Source organism: Camellia sinensis, chromosome 1 (assembly GCF_055761805.1).
Source record: "Camellia sinensis isolate YWXY chromosome 1, ASM5576180v1, whole genome shotgun sequence".
NCBI classification, from domain to species: Eukaryota; Viridiplantae; Streptophyta; class Magnoliopsida; order Ericales; family Theaceae; genus Camellia; species Camellia sinensis.
The window spans coordinates 55,927,548-55,940,783 of record NC_138961.1 but is presented as its reverse complement, the minus strand read 5'-3'; positions in this window follow the sequence as shown (position 1 = coordinate 55,940,783).

Below are 13,236 nucleotides of genomic sequence, written 5' to 3'. Positions count from 1 at the left end.
GAATTTTTTGAAAATTTCCTAGCATGTGGGAATCCTTGCAAAGTTGACTCTTGGTATCATATAATTCAAACACAATTCACAGGTATCATATAATTCAAACACACCCACCAATGATAGAATCAAGTTTTCAAAGTTGACTCTTGGTACTGTGACTCCACAATTCACAGGTTGGTTTGATTTCTGTTCAATCTTTGATGAGACTAAAAAATCCCAAATCACCATTAACAATATGAAAACTTACTAATATAAATTCAACTTAATTTCAAATTTAGTAATTGTTAAAAGTAATTTATCTTCTTTTGAGTTTCTAATTAAGTTGAAAGAAAGAATTCCATAAAATGTAAATAAGGAAGTTTAACTAATTTTTATCCCAATGCTTTCATAGATTTTGGAAAGAATTTTACTTCTCAATTTACAATTACATTCTTCTGAGAAAATCAAATGAGAAAAGAATGGCCTATCAGATTGGATTTCGGTGAAAGGGGCAGTTTCGAAGAAGGGGATTTCGGTCTAGGGTTTCATAGAATGGAGATGGAGAAAGGGAGAGAAACAAGCTGCAGAGCGAGAGAGAGACACACATTGAGGCATGTAGCTTGCTAAAACTAGGAGGAAAAGAAAAGGGCAAACTCTATAGCGACCTCGGTCTTTTCCCTATTGATTATTGTATCCGGACTTGGGTTCCGTTTATTCAGTCATTGTATATTTGTTGTTGTCGTCCTTTATTTTCTCATTTGGAGTTATAGGATGTGTTGGGCAGGTTTGTTTCAGGTTGGTTGGGTTCGTAAACCAAGTGTTGCTGTCCAGTTTTTGGGTTGGTCGCTCGAGCCAGGATTTGGTCGCTCGAGCGAGGTTTGTTTTTGTGTTCTCTGGCTCGATCCAGATTTTCTTCGCTCGAGCGAGCGACTGCGTCTGGTATAGACCTGAGGGCAGTGCTTATTCGCTCGAGCGAGCGAGGTGTATGTTTTCGAGTTCCTTGCTCGAGCGAGCATTCTGTCGCTCGAGCGTGCTCCAGGGTTGCAGACCTGAAGCATTGCATTCTTGGCTCGAGCGAGCTTTTCTTCGCTCGAGCGAGGTTTTCGTGTGTCTTGTCGCTCGAGCGACCAAGTCTTCGCTCGAGCGAGCCTGTCAGATTTAAATAGGCAGCAGCGTGTTTCTGATCAGTTTTTCATACACTTTCAGATTCCAAAACCCAAGTTACGAGTTCTCTCTCCCTCTACACACCTTCTCTCTTAGGATTGATCTACTTAGAGTGAGTTTCTACCTTAGATCCTTTATTAAAAAGATAGAGTGAGTCGAAGACTTCCATTTAATCTGAACATTTGGTGATTTGGAACACATTGGAATTTGGGTATTTATCTCTGTCTTCTCCATTCGGGTTATTTTCTTCGAGGTAGGGATTTCCTACTCCATTTTATAAGTTTTGTTCTAAGTTTTGGTATATTGATATGTTGGGGTTACTTTGATAATTTTGGGAAAAACCCTAGTTGTATTAATTAATTAATTTGTATAATTAATTTAAGGGAATTGGGGAATTTGGTTAAATTCATGAAATTGGGAAATTTATTGATTAAATGGTGTAGTTGGATAATGTAAATCACTCGCCTATTGAATTGTTGGTATATTTATTTCCAAGTCTAGAAATAACTGTTTTGGGCTATCGGTGGAGGATAGTCGTGCTTGTTGTAGACACTGCATGTGGATTAGGGATAACTGAAACTAATCATTGATTAAGTCATCAATTTTGACTGCTGAATTAATACAGACATTATGTGTATTGATTGTGTGTTGTATATGTTATGTGTTTGCATACATTGTTTTGTGTGGGAGGAGATAGGGGATGTACTCCACAGTTTAGGAGAAGATAGGGGATGAACCTCTAAACCGGATTTTGTTTGGGAGGAGATAGGGGATGGACTCCATTAGCATCACTTTTATGTGTGCTTATTTATATTGAAGTGTTTTATTGATACAACACTAAAATGTGTATCAAACTGGAAGTATGAAGTCATTTGATTTGAGCCTGAGTCTCAATTGTTTGTTGACATTGGAAGAATGTGAATATGATGTATATATAGTTCACTGTTGTAAGTTTGGCCAGGTTCTGAGCCATATTGATAATGTTGGAAAGTAAAACGTGTTTTAGACATTAGTGTCATGAGACTGTATAATGATTTAATTGATTATCTTGGTTAACCATCTATTAAATATTAATGCTTTATTCAATGCTTATATTTGGTTTAGTATATTTCTACTGGGCTGTGGCTCACCCATTATGGGAACATCATTTTCAGGTCCAGGTGATAAGCTACCTCCCAGGACTTAGCTTGGAAGGATTTGGATTTTGAAGACTATCTTTAGTTGTTTGTTTTTATTTGATAAATAATCAAGCCTAGGGCTTTATTTGTATTTGAGTTAGAACTCTTATTTTGTGTCCAAGTGTTGGCTTGGAAAAATGTAAGCCCATAGGGCATTTAATTTGATGTTACATGTAATGTTTTTATTTAGTAATACTCTGATGAATGAATTAATAAATTTTTTTCTTTAAATAATGCATGTTGATGATATACATATAATGGGTTTATTTTGAGGGCGTTACAGACTCACTTTTCAGTGCTTGGCGAGGAGGAGGTCCAGCGAGATCCTATAGAGATCTTCGTCAACATCTTTGGGAGCTTTTCTCCGTGGTGGAGGATGTGGCAGCGAAACCAAAATAGGTCTCGGCGGTGGCAAGGGCAGTGGCAATGACCGAGAGAGAGAGAGAGAGAGAGAGAGAGAGAGAGAGAGAGATTTTTGAAGACGTTTGGGAGTCTGAGGGATTTGTTTTGTCCTAGAAGGAGGGAATTTTGTGAAAAATTTTGAAGACGTTTGGGAGTCTGAGGGATTTGTCATGGAATGAGGGAATTTTTGAGGTTTGTTCCAAATTTCTGAAGAAAATTATTTGGGGGAAATTATGTAATAATCATAATAAAAAAAAATTAAAACATTTAGAGTCGTATAATAAAATAAATTATTAATTTATAATTTTATCAATTTACACTCAATTTTTTTTAAATATAAATCCTCATCTATTTTTATTAAGTAAAATTAATAAAAAAAAAAAGTATTTTACTCATCAACTACAAAATGTTTAATCACACCATTAATTGACGTAATAAAAATATTTAAAATTTTAGAAACTACAAATATCATAATCAAGTCACAAAGTTTTGTGATATAAAATAGAAAATACATAATTACATCACTAATTGGCGTAACAAAGTTGTTTAAAATTATAGAAACAATTATGCTTGGTAGCTCGAAATTTTTGAGCTTGAATTTTGCCCGAATTCAAAACGATGTCGTTTCTTCGTTTTGATTTTTTTTTTTTTCAATAACTGGGAAGAAAAATCAAAAAAAAAAGAAGAAGAAGAAAAAAAAAGAAGAAGAAAAAGAAGATAGAAGAGAAGAGGAGAGTAACAGAGAGAGAGAGAGAGAATCATCATCATCAACCACCCAACATCTTCATCAACACAGCAGAGAGAGAGAGACCAAAAAAAATCATCAACCACCCAACACATCTTCATCAACACAGCAAAGAGAGAGACAAAAAAAAATGTAAAAATCTGAAACCCAGCACATCTTCATCAACACAATAGAGAGAGAGACAAAAAAAATGTAAAAATCTGAAACCCAACACAACTTCATCAACACAACAGAAAAAGAGACAAAAAAAATGTAAAAATCTGAAAAAAAAAAACTTCAACACATCATCCTCATACACAGATCAGAGGCGAAGATCAGAGATCGGAAGCTGGACTGCGACGATCGGAAGCGGAGGTGGAGGCGGAAGAGGAGGCGGAGGAGGTGGTGAGGGACCCTCTCTCTCTCCATACCCTCTTCCCCTTTATTCTCTTCCTCTTCCTCTTCCTCGTCTTCTCTCTTCTCTCTGCTCTCTTTGTTTCAGACCAATCGAGATCTCTAATGATACGGATAAACACATAATGTAATGACAATAATTAAATAATTTAATCCACGACTTATAGCCATGGAACACAAAATGAGAATTAGAGAAGATTAGCCAATAGAGCAAAAAGAAAGGGAATATGAGAAAGAGAGACTGAACGGACCTATCGTCTGTGAAAATAATGTCAAAGATGGTATTGTTTTCGAAAAGGAACATCGGAGATATCTATAGTGACAGTAAGGAATGAGAGAGATGTTTGACGGATGAAGAGAGCTGAGATAGCAGAACAGTATAACAAAATGCGTAATATTCATTTTTCAACAGTTCTATAACATATGTACAAATTGATAAAATCATAACTACGACCAAAGGTTTGTATATGTATGACATATTAATGTGAAAGAGTTAGAGTTTCGAGATAAATGCATTTACTAGATAGAGAAATATCACCAGAATGAATAGTGTTGAAATAGACAGAGAGAATAGTGACGAGTTCAAGGATCTATTGCAGAGACACAAGAGTATAGAGAAGAAGAATCTAGTGAGGAAGAACTATCAACGATGGTCGTTCAACGATTTGAGAAAAATAGAGAAGTCTGATTAAAAAATAGAGAGAGCTCAGGCACAACTAGGACAAATCAAGGGAACGAAAATTGAGTGGAGAAAAAAAAAAATGAAGAAAAGTTGGGAAAAAAAATTAGGAGAAAAATTATTTAGTACAACAAAATAAAATCGCATCAGAGATAATTTTTTTTAGCATATTTTTTATTAAAATTTAGTTAAATTATATATATATATATATATGTGTCTATAAGTGTATATAGATATTTTAAAAAGTATATCGTTTGTATATTATTATTTCTATTATCTTTAATGAAGATACTATGACTAAAAATAAATCTAAAATAGAGATATGTGATCAATTGCAATTGTCACTTAGGGATGACACTTCAAAATTAATTGAGAGAGTTGAGAGTTCAGAGAGAATGAGAGTTTGAGAGACAAATTTGTTTGTGAGAAATAAAATGTGAGAAAGGTGGTATTTATAGAATGAGTTAATTTATATATATAAAAATAAAAAATAAATAAAATTGATTGTTGGTGGAATTAACAGTTATATGACTCTTTCAAATTGTTTTGATTTAATTTTTTGATTATTGCACTGACAAGGGGGGCAGTGAGCCATTGAGGTCGGGTCAAGCTGGATGGGGAAGAAAATTTCAGGGCGAGCTCACGAGATGGGTCACACTCCATAACACACCAGGGTCGGGCTGGGCTCTAGAACACATAACCCAGGGTCTTAGGTTGGGTTTAGGCTCAAGCCTAGTTGGGCCTACCCAGGGCACGAGTGGACTTAGGGTGTACCGCAAGCTCGTGGGCCAAATTTACACCCCTATATGTGGGTAGTGGTTATGAGATATATGATTAGTGGCTATGATATATGTGATATTGATTATGAAACAAAGGGTGATGGTTATGAGATGTGGTTATAACATATGCGGGTAAAGGTAATGAGATATATGATTAGTGATTATGAGATATGTGATTTTGGTTATGAGCAGAGTGGTATAGTTATAAGTCAATGGGTGTTTGGTTATGAGATATGTGATTGGCAGTTATGATATATGTGATGTTGGTTATGAGATTTGTGAGTAATGGTTATGAGTAAAGTGGTGTCAAAGGGTGTTTGGTTATGCTATATGTGTTAGTGGTTATGAGATATGTGGGTAATTGTTATGAGCAAAGTAGTGTCAAAGGGTGTATGGTTATGTTATATGTGTTAGCGGTTATGAGATATGTGGGTAATTGTTATGAGCAAAGTGGTGTCAAAGGGTGTTTGGTTATACTATATGTGTTAGTGGTTATGAAATATGTAGGTAATGGTTATGAGCAAAGTGGTGTCAAAGGGTTTTTGGTTATGCTATATGTGTTAGTGGTTATGAGATATGTGGGTAATTGTTATGAGCAAAGTGGTGTCAAAGGGTGTTTGGTTATGCTACATGTGTTAGTGGTAAAGAGATATGTGGGTAATGGTTATGAGCAAAGTGGTGTCAAAGGGTGTTTGGTATATGTGACTAGTAATTATGAGATATGTGATATTGGTTATGACTCAAAGAGGCTGGTTATGAGATGTGGTTATGATTCATGTAGTTATGAGATATGTGATCAATGGTTATGAGATATATGATGTTGGTTATGATCAAAGTGGTGTGGTTATGAGCAAAAATGTGTTAATTATAAGATATGTGATTAGTGGTTATGAGATATGTGATGCTGGTTATGACAAAAAGGTGTTGGTTACGAGATATGTGACTAGTGGTTATGAGATATGTGAATTGGTTATGACTAAAGGGGCTGGTTATGAGATGTGATTATGATTTATGTGGGTAGTAGTTATGAGATATGTGATCAATGGTTATGAGATATGTGATATTTGTTATGATCAAAGTGGTGTTGGTTATGAGATATGTGATTATGATTATGAAATATGTGATATTAGTTATGAACAAAATGATGTTGGTTATGAGATGTCGTTATGAAATATGTGATATTAGTTATGAACAAAATGGTGTTGGTTATGAGATGTGGTTATAACTAAGTTATAATCAATTTGATTATAGTTATGAAGAAATATGATTTTAGCTCATAACTATAAAAAGTGACCTGTTTAGCAGGTCACTTTTAATGATGTGGCTCAATCCTAGCCATTGATTTTTTATGTACCATACATTTTTTGAACAAAATGTACTATAGACTTCTCTATATGTGATTATATTTGTAGAATTAATGTATTAATGGTTAGATCAGTGATAGTGGTAATAATGACGGTAGGAATAAAGAATTTTTTGGAAAGTAGGTTATAATCCACTTTTGGAATTATAACACATTTTTCTTTCTCACAAAAAGTTGATTATAATCCACTTTTAATCAATTTTTAACCAAAAAACTGATTATAACCATCTTTTCAAAATAGCCCTAAAGAGAGATGGAAGTGGAGATATTGGGATTGGTGGTGGCAATAGTGGTGCAGCGGCAGAGGCTGTGGCGGCGGCAGTACTAGTGTGACGGTGGTGGTTGTAATGAGGTAAAGATGATAGTGGTATATCGAAACTACTAGATAATTTCAGGTGCGTGACGCTTTCCCTAGTCTTCCCTTCCCTTAAACATTGCTTCACTTCAACTGCCCCCAACCAAGGATCTGTCTCTCTCTGTTCTCTACTGTCATTATTGTATTTAACATTTTGAAGAGTATATACAAACAGAGACAGGGCTTCGATTAACAAACGAAACACAAGGTAAGGTTCTCGAGAAAATCTAGCAGAAACCCAATCCACAATCTTTATCTCATATGGGTTGTCTTGATTTGGAAATTTGATTCATGGGTATTTGTTATTTGTGTATGATCAGGTGAAAGAACAACATGGGTCATCACCATCATCATCATCATCATCATCATGAAAGGATTAGCCCATATGATGATCCATTCATGGCTTGCTGTTGCTGTCCTTGTAACCTGGTCTCCTTCATCAGGAGAGGGATTGGGAGGTGCATATCTGTGACTTGTTACCCACTCATGCATTGCTTTTGGATGGGATGATGAACATACACACCACCATCACCACCACCATGGCCATTTCTCTTGATCCTCATTTCATTTCTCACATTATTCAACCTCTGAACATTTTATTCAACTCTTGTTTTCATGTTTGGAGATTTAGTAGTTGGTTTTTTATTTTATTTTTTTATTTATGGAATTTTAAGGTTGCAATGTATGGTGTTATAGTTCTGTACATTGGGATAATGTGGATCTTACAAAAATGTTTAAGAGCTCTAAATTAGGAGTTTTGGAGGAGCTCTAATTTGTCTTTTTTCTCATGATGATTTGTCTTTTTCCTTTTTTTTTCCTTTTTTTAAAATTTTTGCCCCCGCCAACTGTGTGGAGCTCAATTTAGAGCTCTACACCTAGTGCTCTCTATCATAGCCGGTGGATCTTAATAAAAACTAATCACTAACTACTTGACTCGAATTTCATAGCAAGAGTATTTTTAGTATTTCATAGTTCTATTTTGTTGCCTTAGCACTATGTGTTTTACAATTGAAGTCCGCATTTTTATGTCGTATTATAACTCTTTTACGTTATAGTGAAATCACAACAGTTATAAACGTAATATGTTTTTATAGCTGAATAATGTAAATTTTTATGTTTTTTTATGTGCTTAATTTAGATTCTTGTCCTTATTCATGTTTATGTTTCATGTCACACTTACCATGAAGTGTATCAATTTCTAAGACTATTGATCATCTGGTCTACTGAACAGAGAAAAGAACAGAAACCACTTGCTGCCATAATTGACAAAGTTCCAAAGTGTTTTTGATGTTTTCAGAAACTTGAAAATACAAATTTTATTTTCGTGGTTATGCACTTTAGTGAATGAGAATTTTGTTTTAGGCAGCTACACACTTGTTATGACTTAAATTAGAGTTTTGTAGATACAGTTAGGGAGGTAAGAAAAACTGAAAAAACAGACCAAACTGATTGAACCAAACCAACCGGCTATATTTGGTTTGTTTTTTAACAAGAATCGGTCTGTGCGGTTTTTAATTTGATTTTTTTCAGCTTTTGGTTCGGTATCGATTTAAGCACCTTGTGCACTGATCTAAACCGAAACCACCGTTTCAACATATATTGTATTTATAATATATATATATATATATATATATAATCTAATAATATAATGATATTAATAAGTATAATAAACCTTAATTAATTAACGTTATCATCTTTATAACCTAAGTTTGTAAACTCTTATTATATTAATTTTAACTCTAACTCATTATTCTTAAAACCTTAGTATTTTTAAACTTTTTTTTATTTTTATTTTTGTTAATTTAGAAATTGAAATGTATTAAATGGATGGATTGGATATGTTTGAATGGTAGACAAATAACTAATTTAATATTTTTATATAGATTAATGATTATATTTAAAAGTAACTCAAGTTTGAAAAATCTTAAACTGATTAAATCGCACCAAACCGAACCGTTTCAATTGGTTCGGTTCGGTGCGGTTTGATGGGAGAAGTGGTCTGTATCGGTATTCAAAATAATAAAACCAACATCATCGGTTCGGTGTAATTTTTTACCTATATACTGACCGTACCGAACCAATTACATCCCTAGATATAGTATTCGATGTTTTATCTTTACATTTTGCACATGAAATTCTAATTCTTCATGTCTCTCCACATTTATGATCTTTGTTTTTATGAGCATTTGATTCAATGTCGGATTTATGTTTTTGTTCTAGTAGTGCTTGAGAAGTTGTGTTTTTGTTTGAATAGTGTTTGATCCACGTAGTTAACTTGTTCAAAATGTATGAGAAGATTGAAAGGAAAATTTTATTTGTTTTGACAAAACAAAATGAGAAAGATCACAGACTATTTTCTACAACAAATTCTACCGCCTACTCACAATAGCGTCCATAGGACTAACAAAATTAAAGTGTTGCAGCTTTGCCACAATGTTTGTGAGGTTACCCAATATCTATCACTGTGATGATATTTTCTAGGAGCAAAAGCTTAAAAACGAAAATTTTAGTTCACCTCTGTGAGATCTACAATAGTGTAATAACCCTTACGCTATCCTAATCATACTCATATGCATTCATGTGATTCTGTCTTGTAAGCTTGCGTTTCAAGTTTTGTCCTTGTTCGTTTGAGTGTTTCAGCATGTTTTGTACTTTGCTTGGTGTGAGTTTAGCCGAAGTCGTCTTTCGTCTAGGATTACCTTGGAACCACTTTGTTTGATCTCTACCTTCGCCCTGACATATTGGCCGAGATGTCATTATCTAGGCCGAGGTGTTCATCACCAAGGCCGAGGTATGAATCATCTAGGCCGAGATGTTACCTTTGCACCTAAGTGATCTTGTCCTGGAGAGGTATGACCTAGACCAAGGTGTGGCACATCTAGGCCAAGGTGTGGCACAGCTTAGTCAAGTGTTATCCTTCCTAGCCGAGGTCATTATTCCCTACTTGCCGATGTCTTGTTCTTAGCCGAGATCCTTACTCGCCAGAGTGCCATGCCGTCTTGCTTGTTGAACACACTTTGTCATAGTTTTGTCTTGTCACTCAGCCACCTTTTTGGGCAGCACCAACCAGCTGCTGCCACGTGCCCCTGTAGAGGGTTAAGTCAGCCAGCAAACTTAGAAATGTATCATTTTTGCTGTATGTCTTTGTTTGTGAGGAGAGAGAAACTCTAGAAGAAGAAGAAGAAATTTAGAGTGATAGAGTGGGTCTTCGAGCTTGATTCCAAGAGATCAAACCAATAGATTCACGTATTGAGGTTAGATTCTTGATTTACTCTTGACATTCTTATTGATCATCTAGCTGCATTGCACGATCGAACCTGTTTTTCATGTCATGCATCGATTTAAAGTTGGTTTTAGAAAGAGAAAATAGTTTTCATGTGTTTTTGAAGGAAAAGTCTTGTTTGATCGGAAAGTTTACATTAAGATTCATGTTTTTGTGTTTGTTCTCACAAGATCCTTGAATATGGGTGCCCAGGTCCATGTTTTTGAACTCATAGCATGAAATCTCAGATTTTGTAATAGCAAATCACGATCTTTGCATTCAACTTCTCGTGTTCTTGTTCTTCATGTTCATCATGTTCTTCAAGAAAGGGAAACCCAGATTTTTCCGACTTCATTCCTTTGAATGTGGCCATCGAGGCCACACCTCGGCCAGGGGACGTGGAACCCCGGCCTAGACCTGGTAGTTGCCCAGCATATTTTTCCCGAGATAAAGAATTGTGTTTGTTCTGATTTGACTTAGTCTTGAGGAATGCCGAGATCATCTGCATGCATGTGAAACTTGTTTGAAAGCGCATTCAACAGACTTTGCCATGTTTTTGTAGGATTTGGACTTGCCTTGACCCCGACGTTTGAAGAACTAAGTGAGTGGTATTTTTAATAAAGCTATGTTACAATGCTTTGATAAGAGTCTTGTTTGCTTCGTTTTGAAAAGTAATTGTAAAGCATGAATGGTTATTCCTAATTGGAAATATATATATATATATATATATATATTGTTTTGATGACATTCTTGGAAGTCCGTACGTGCTAAGGGACTATAAACACTTGTAGCACAAAGTTTGGAAGTCCGTACGTGCTAAGGGACTATAAGCACTTGTAGCACAAAGTTTGGAAGTCCGTACGTGCTAGGGGACTCTAAGCATTAGTAGCACAAGTCCTTAGTGTCAGGGGACTATAATGTAACGGCACCATTAAATTGAGATATCTCTCTTGTCTTGCCTTGTCTTGTCTTGTTTGCCACTGACGGTTTACCGTGTGGGTTTTGTTGCCGAGATGTCATCACTTGTATTATAATGATGCTAGTAAGCATCCTTTGAAACTTGACAGATTTGGAAGATGGACTTGGTTCATCCCTTGACTTGCACTAATTATGTTATGTATTGTTTGATAAAGATCTTGAATACCAGTCATACAAACCCCTTTATTTCTTATACCATTCACTGAGTATCCAAGCTCACCCTCTCTATATATATATGTAGGTGATGAGCAGGAAGGCGGTGACGCCTAGGTGTGACTCACAAGCTTGTTTTGGGTTTTGTTATGTCGGCCTAACTTGTATTCACGTCGGCAGTCTTGAAAATCATGCTTCTTGGCTTATAATGCTTGTAATTTACACATGTCGGATGGAGAAGCCTTTTGATCAAGATGTAAAATGTATTTTGTACTTTATTGTATTTGTATCTAAGTTGTAATATTATGTAAAGTTGTTTTCCATCCCATGTAACTTACGCACTACTCTTATGGACCACTTGTATTTTTAAATTATTGTTTCCGCACTTGTGAGCCCCATATATATATATATATATATATTATACTCTGGTTGTGTGTGAATTTTGAAAGTTGGCCTTCGGTAATCTCGGATTACTGGCCATCACGGCACCAAACTACTAGGGGCGGTTTGGGGTCGTAACAGATTGGTATCAGAGCACAAGTTTCTTATAGTACGTTATTCACACACTTTGAGTCCTAAAGAGCATAGGATGTCCCTTAGAATGATCTTAGGATTGCATCATATTGCTTGTTACTTGACCAGGTGTGCATCATCTTGATATAGCCATTTGTTATTTGCATACATGGTTCTTGGTTCAGTTTGTTTTAAGGTTGCATTTTGCCTACTCATAGCATCATGAGGAGAGGTAGACCATCAGTGGGCTGAGATCAATTAGAGGATAGATTGGACAGACTAGAAAGACTAGTTGAAGGTTTAACCCGTGAGTTGAGGCAGATGAGGCAACAGAATGCAAGTGCTACATCTACCCCGGCCGAACAGACGGATGGCCGACATGCAGCTCCACCTCATCCAGTGCCCCAAGTGCCTCCACAGCCAGCCTTGTATGGAGAAGGGACGATGACTTTGATTAAAGAGTTCAAGAAGATGAACCCACCAAGATTCGCAGGGGGCATAGAGCCGATGAAGGCCGAGGCGTGGGTTTTGGAAATGGAAAAGCTGTTCAAGAACTTTCCTAGCACCGACACTCAGAAGGTTGACATTAGCAGCATTCACATTAGACGACGACGCTCGAAGGTGGTGGATGATGATCCGGGAGGCTAATCCTGGTTTAATTTGGGCCAGATTTTTAGAACTGTTTTACAACAAGCATTTTCCGCTTAGCGTTCGAGATCGCAAGACCACAGAGTTCCAGACTCTGACACAAGGCAACAAAACAGTGGCAGAGTACGACCGTGCCTTCACCGAGTTGGCGAGATATGCGCCTCATATGGTCAGTGATGAGTATAGGAAAGCCAGGAAGTTTGAAAGTGGACTACGTGGACCAATTCAAGATCGGGTCAACATGCTCAATATGCCGACTTACGCCGAGGTGTTAGACAAGGCCATCTTGGCGGAAGCCAACTTGAACCGATATCAAAGTTCAGGAGAGAGTCAGAGGAAGAGACAGAACTATGAAGATCGTCGGATGCCGTTTAATGCCAAGAAGAAGCCGAATGTGGGCAGTTCCAGCAACTCAGATCGGGATGGAAATGCTAAGCCGACGTGTGCGAGTTGTGGGAAGCCGCATCTAGGGGTTTGTCGCTGGGCGACAGGAGCCTGCTTTGAATGTGGCGAGATAGGCCACCGCGTAAAGGACTGTCCAAAGGCAAGAGCTGGTGATGGCAAGAAAAATGGGAGCACCTCAGGTTCTGCACAAGGAAGCAACGCCGGAAGAACACAGATGAGACAGGGCAGAGTTTTTGCTCTAGTGCC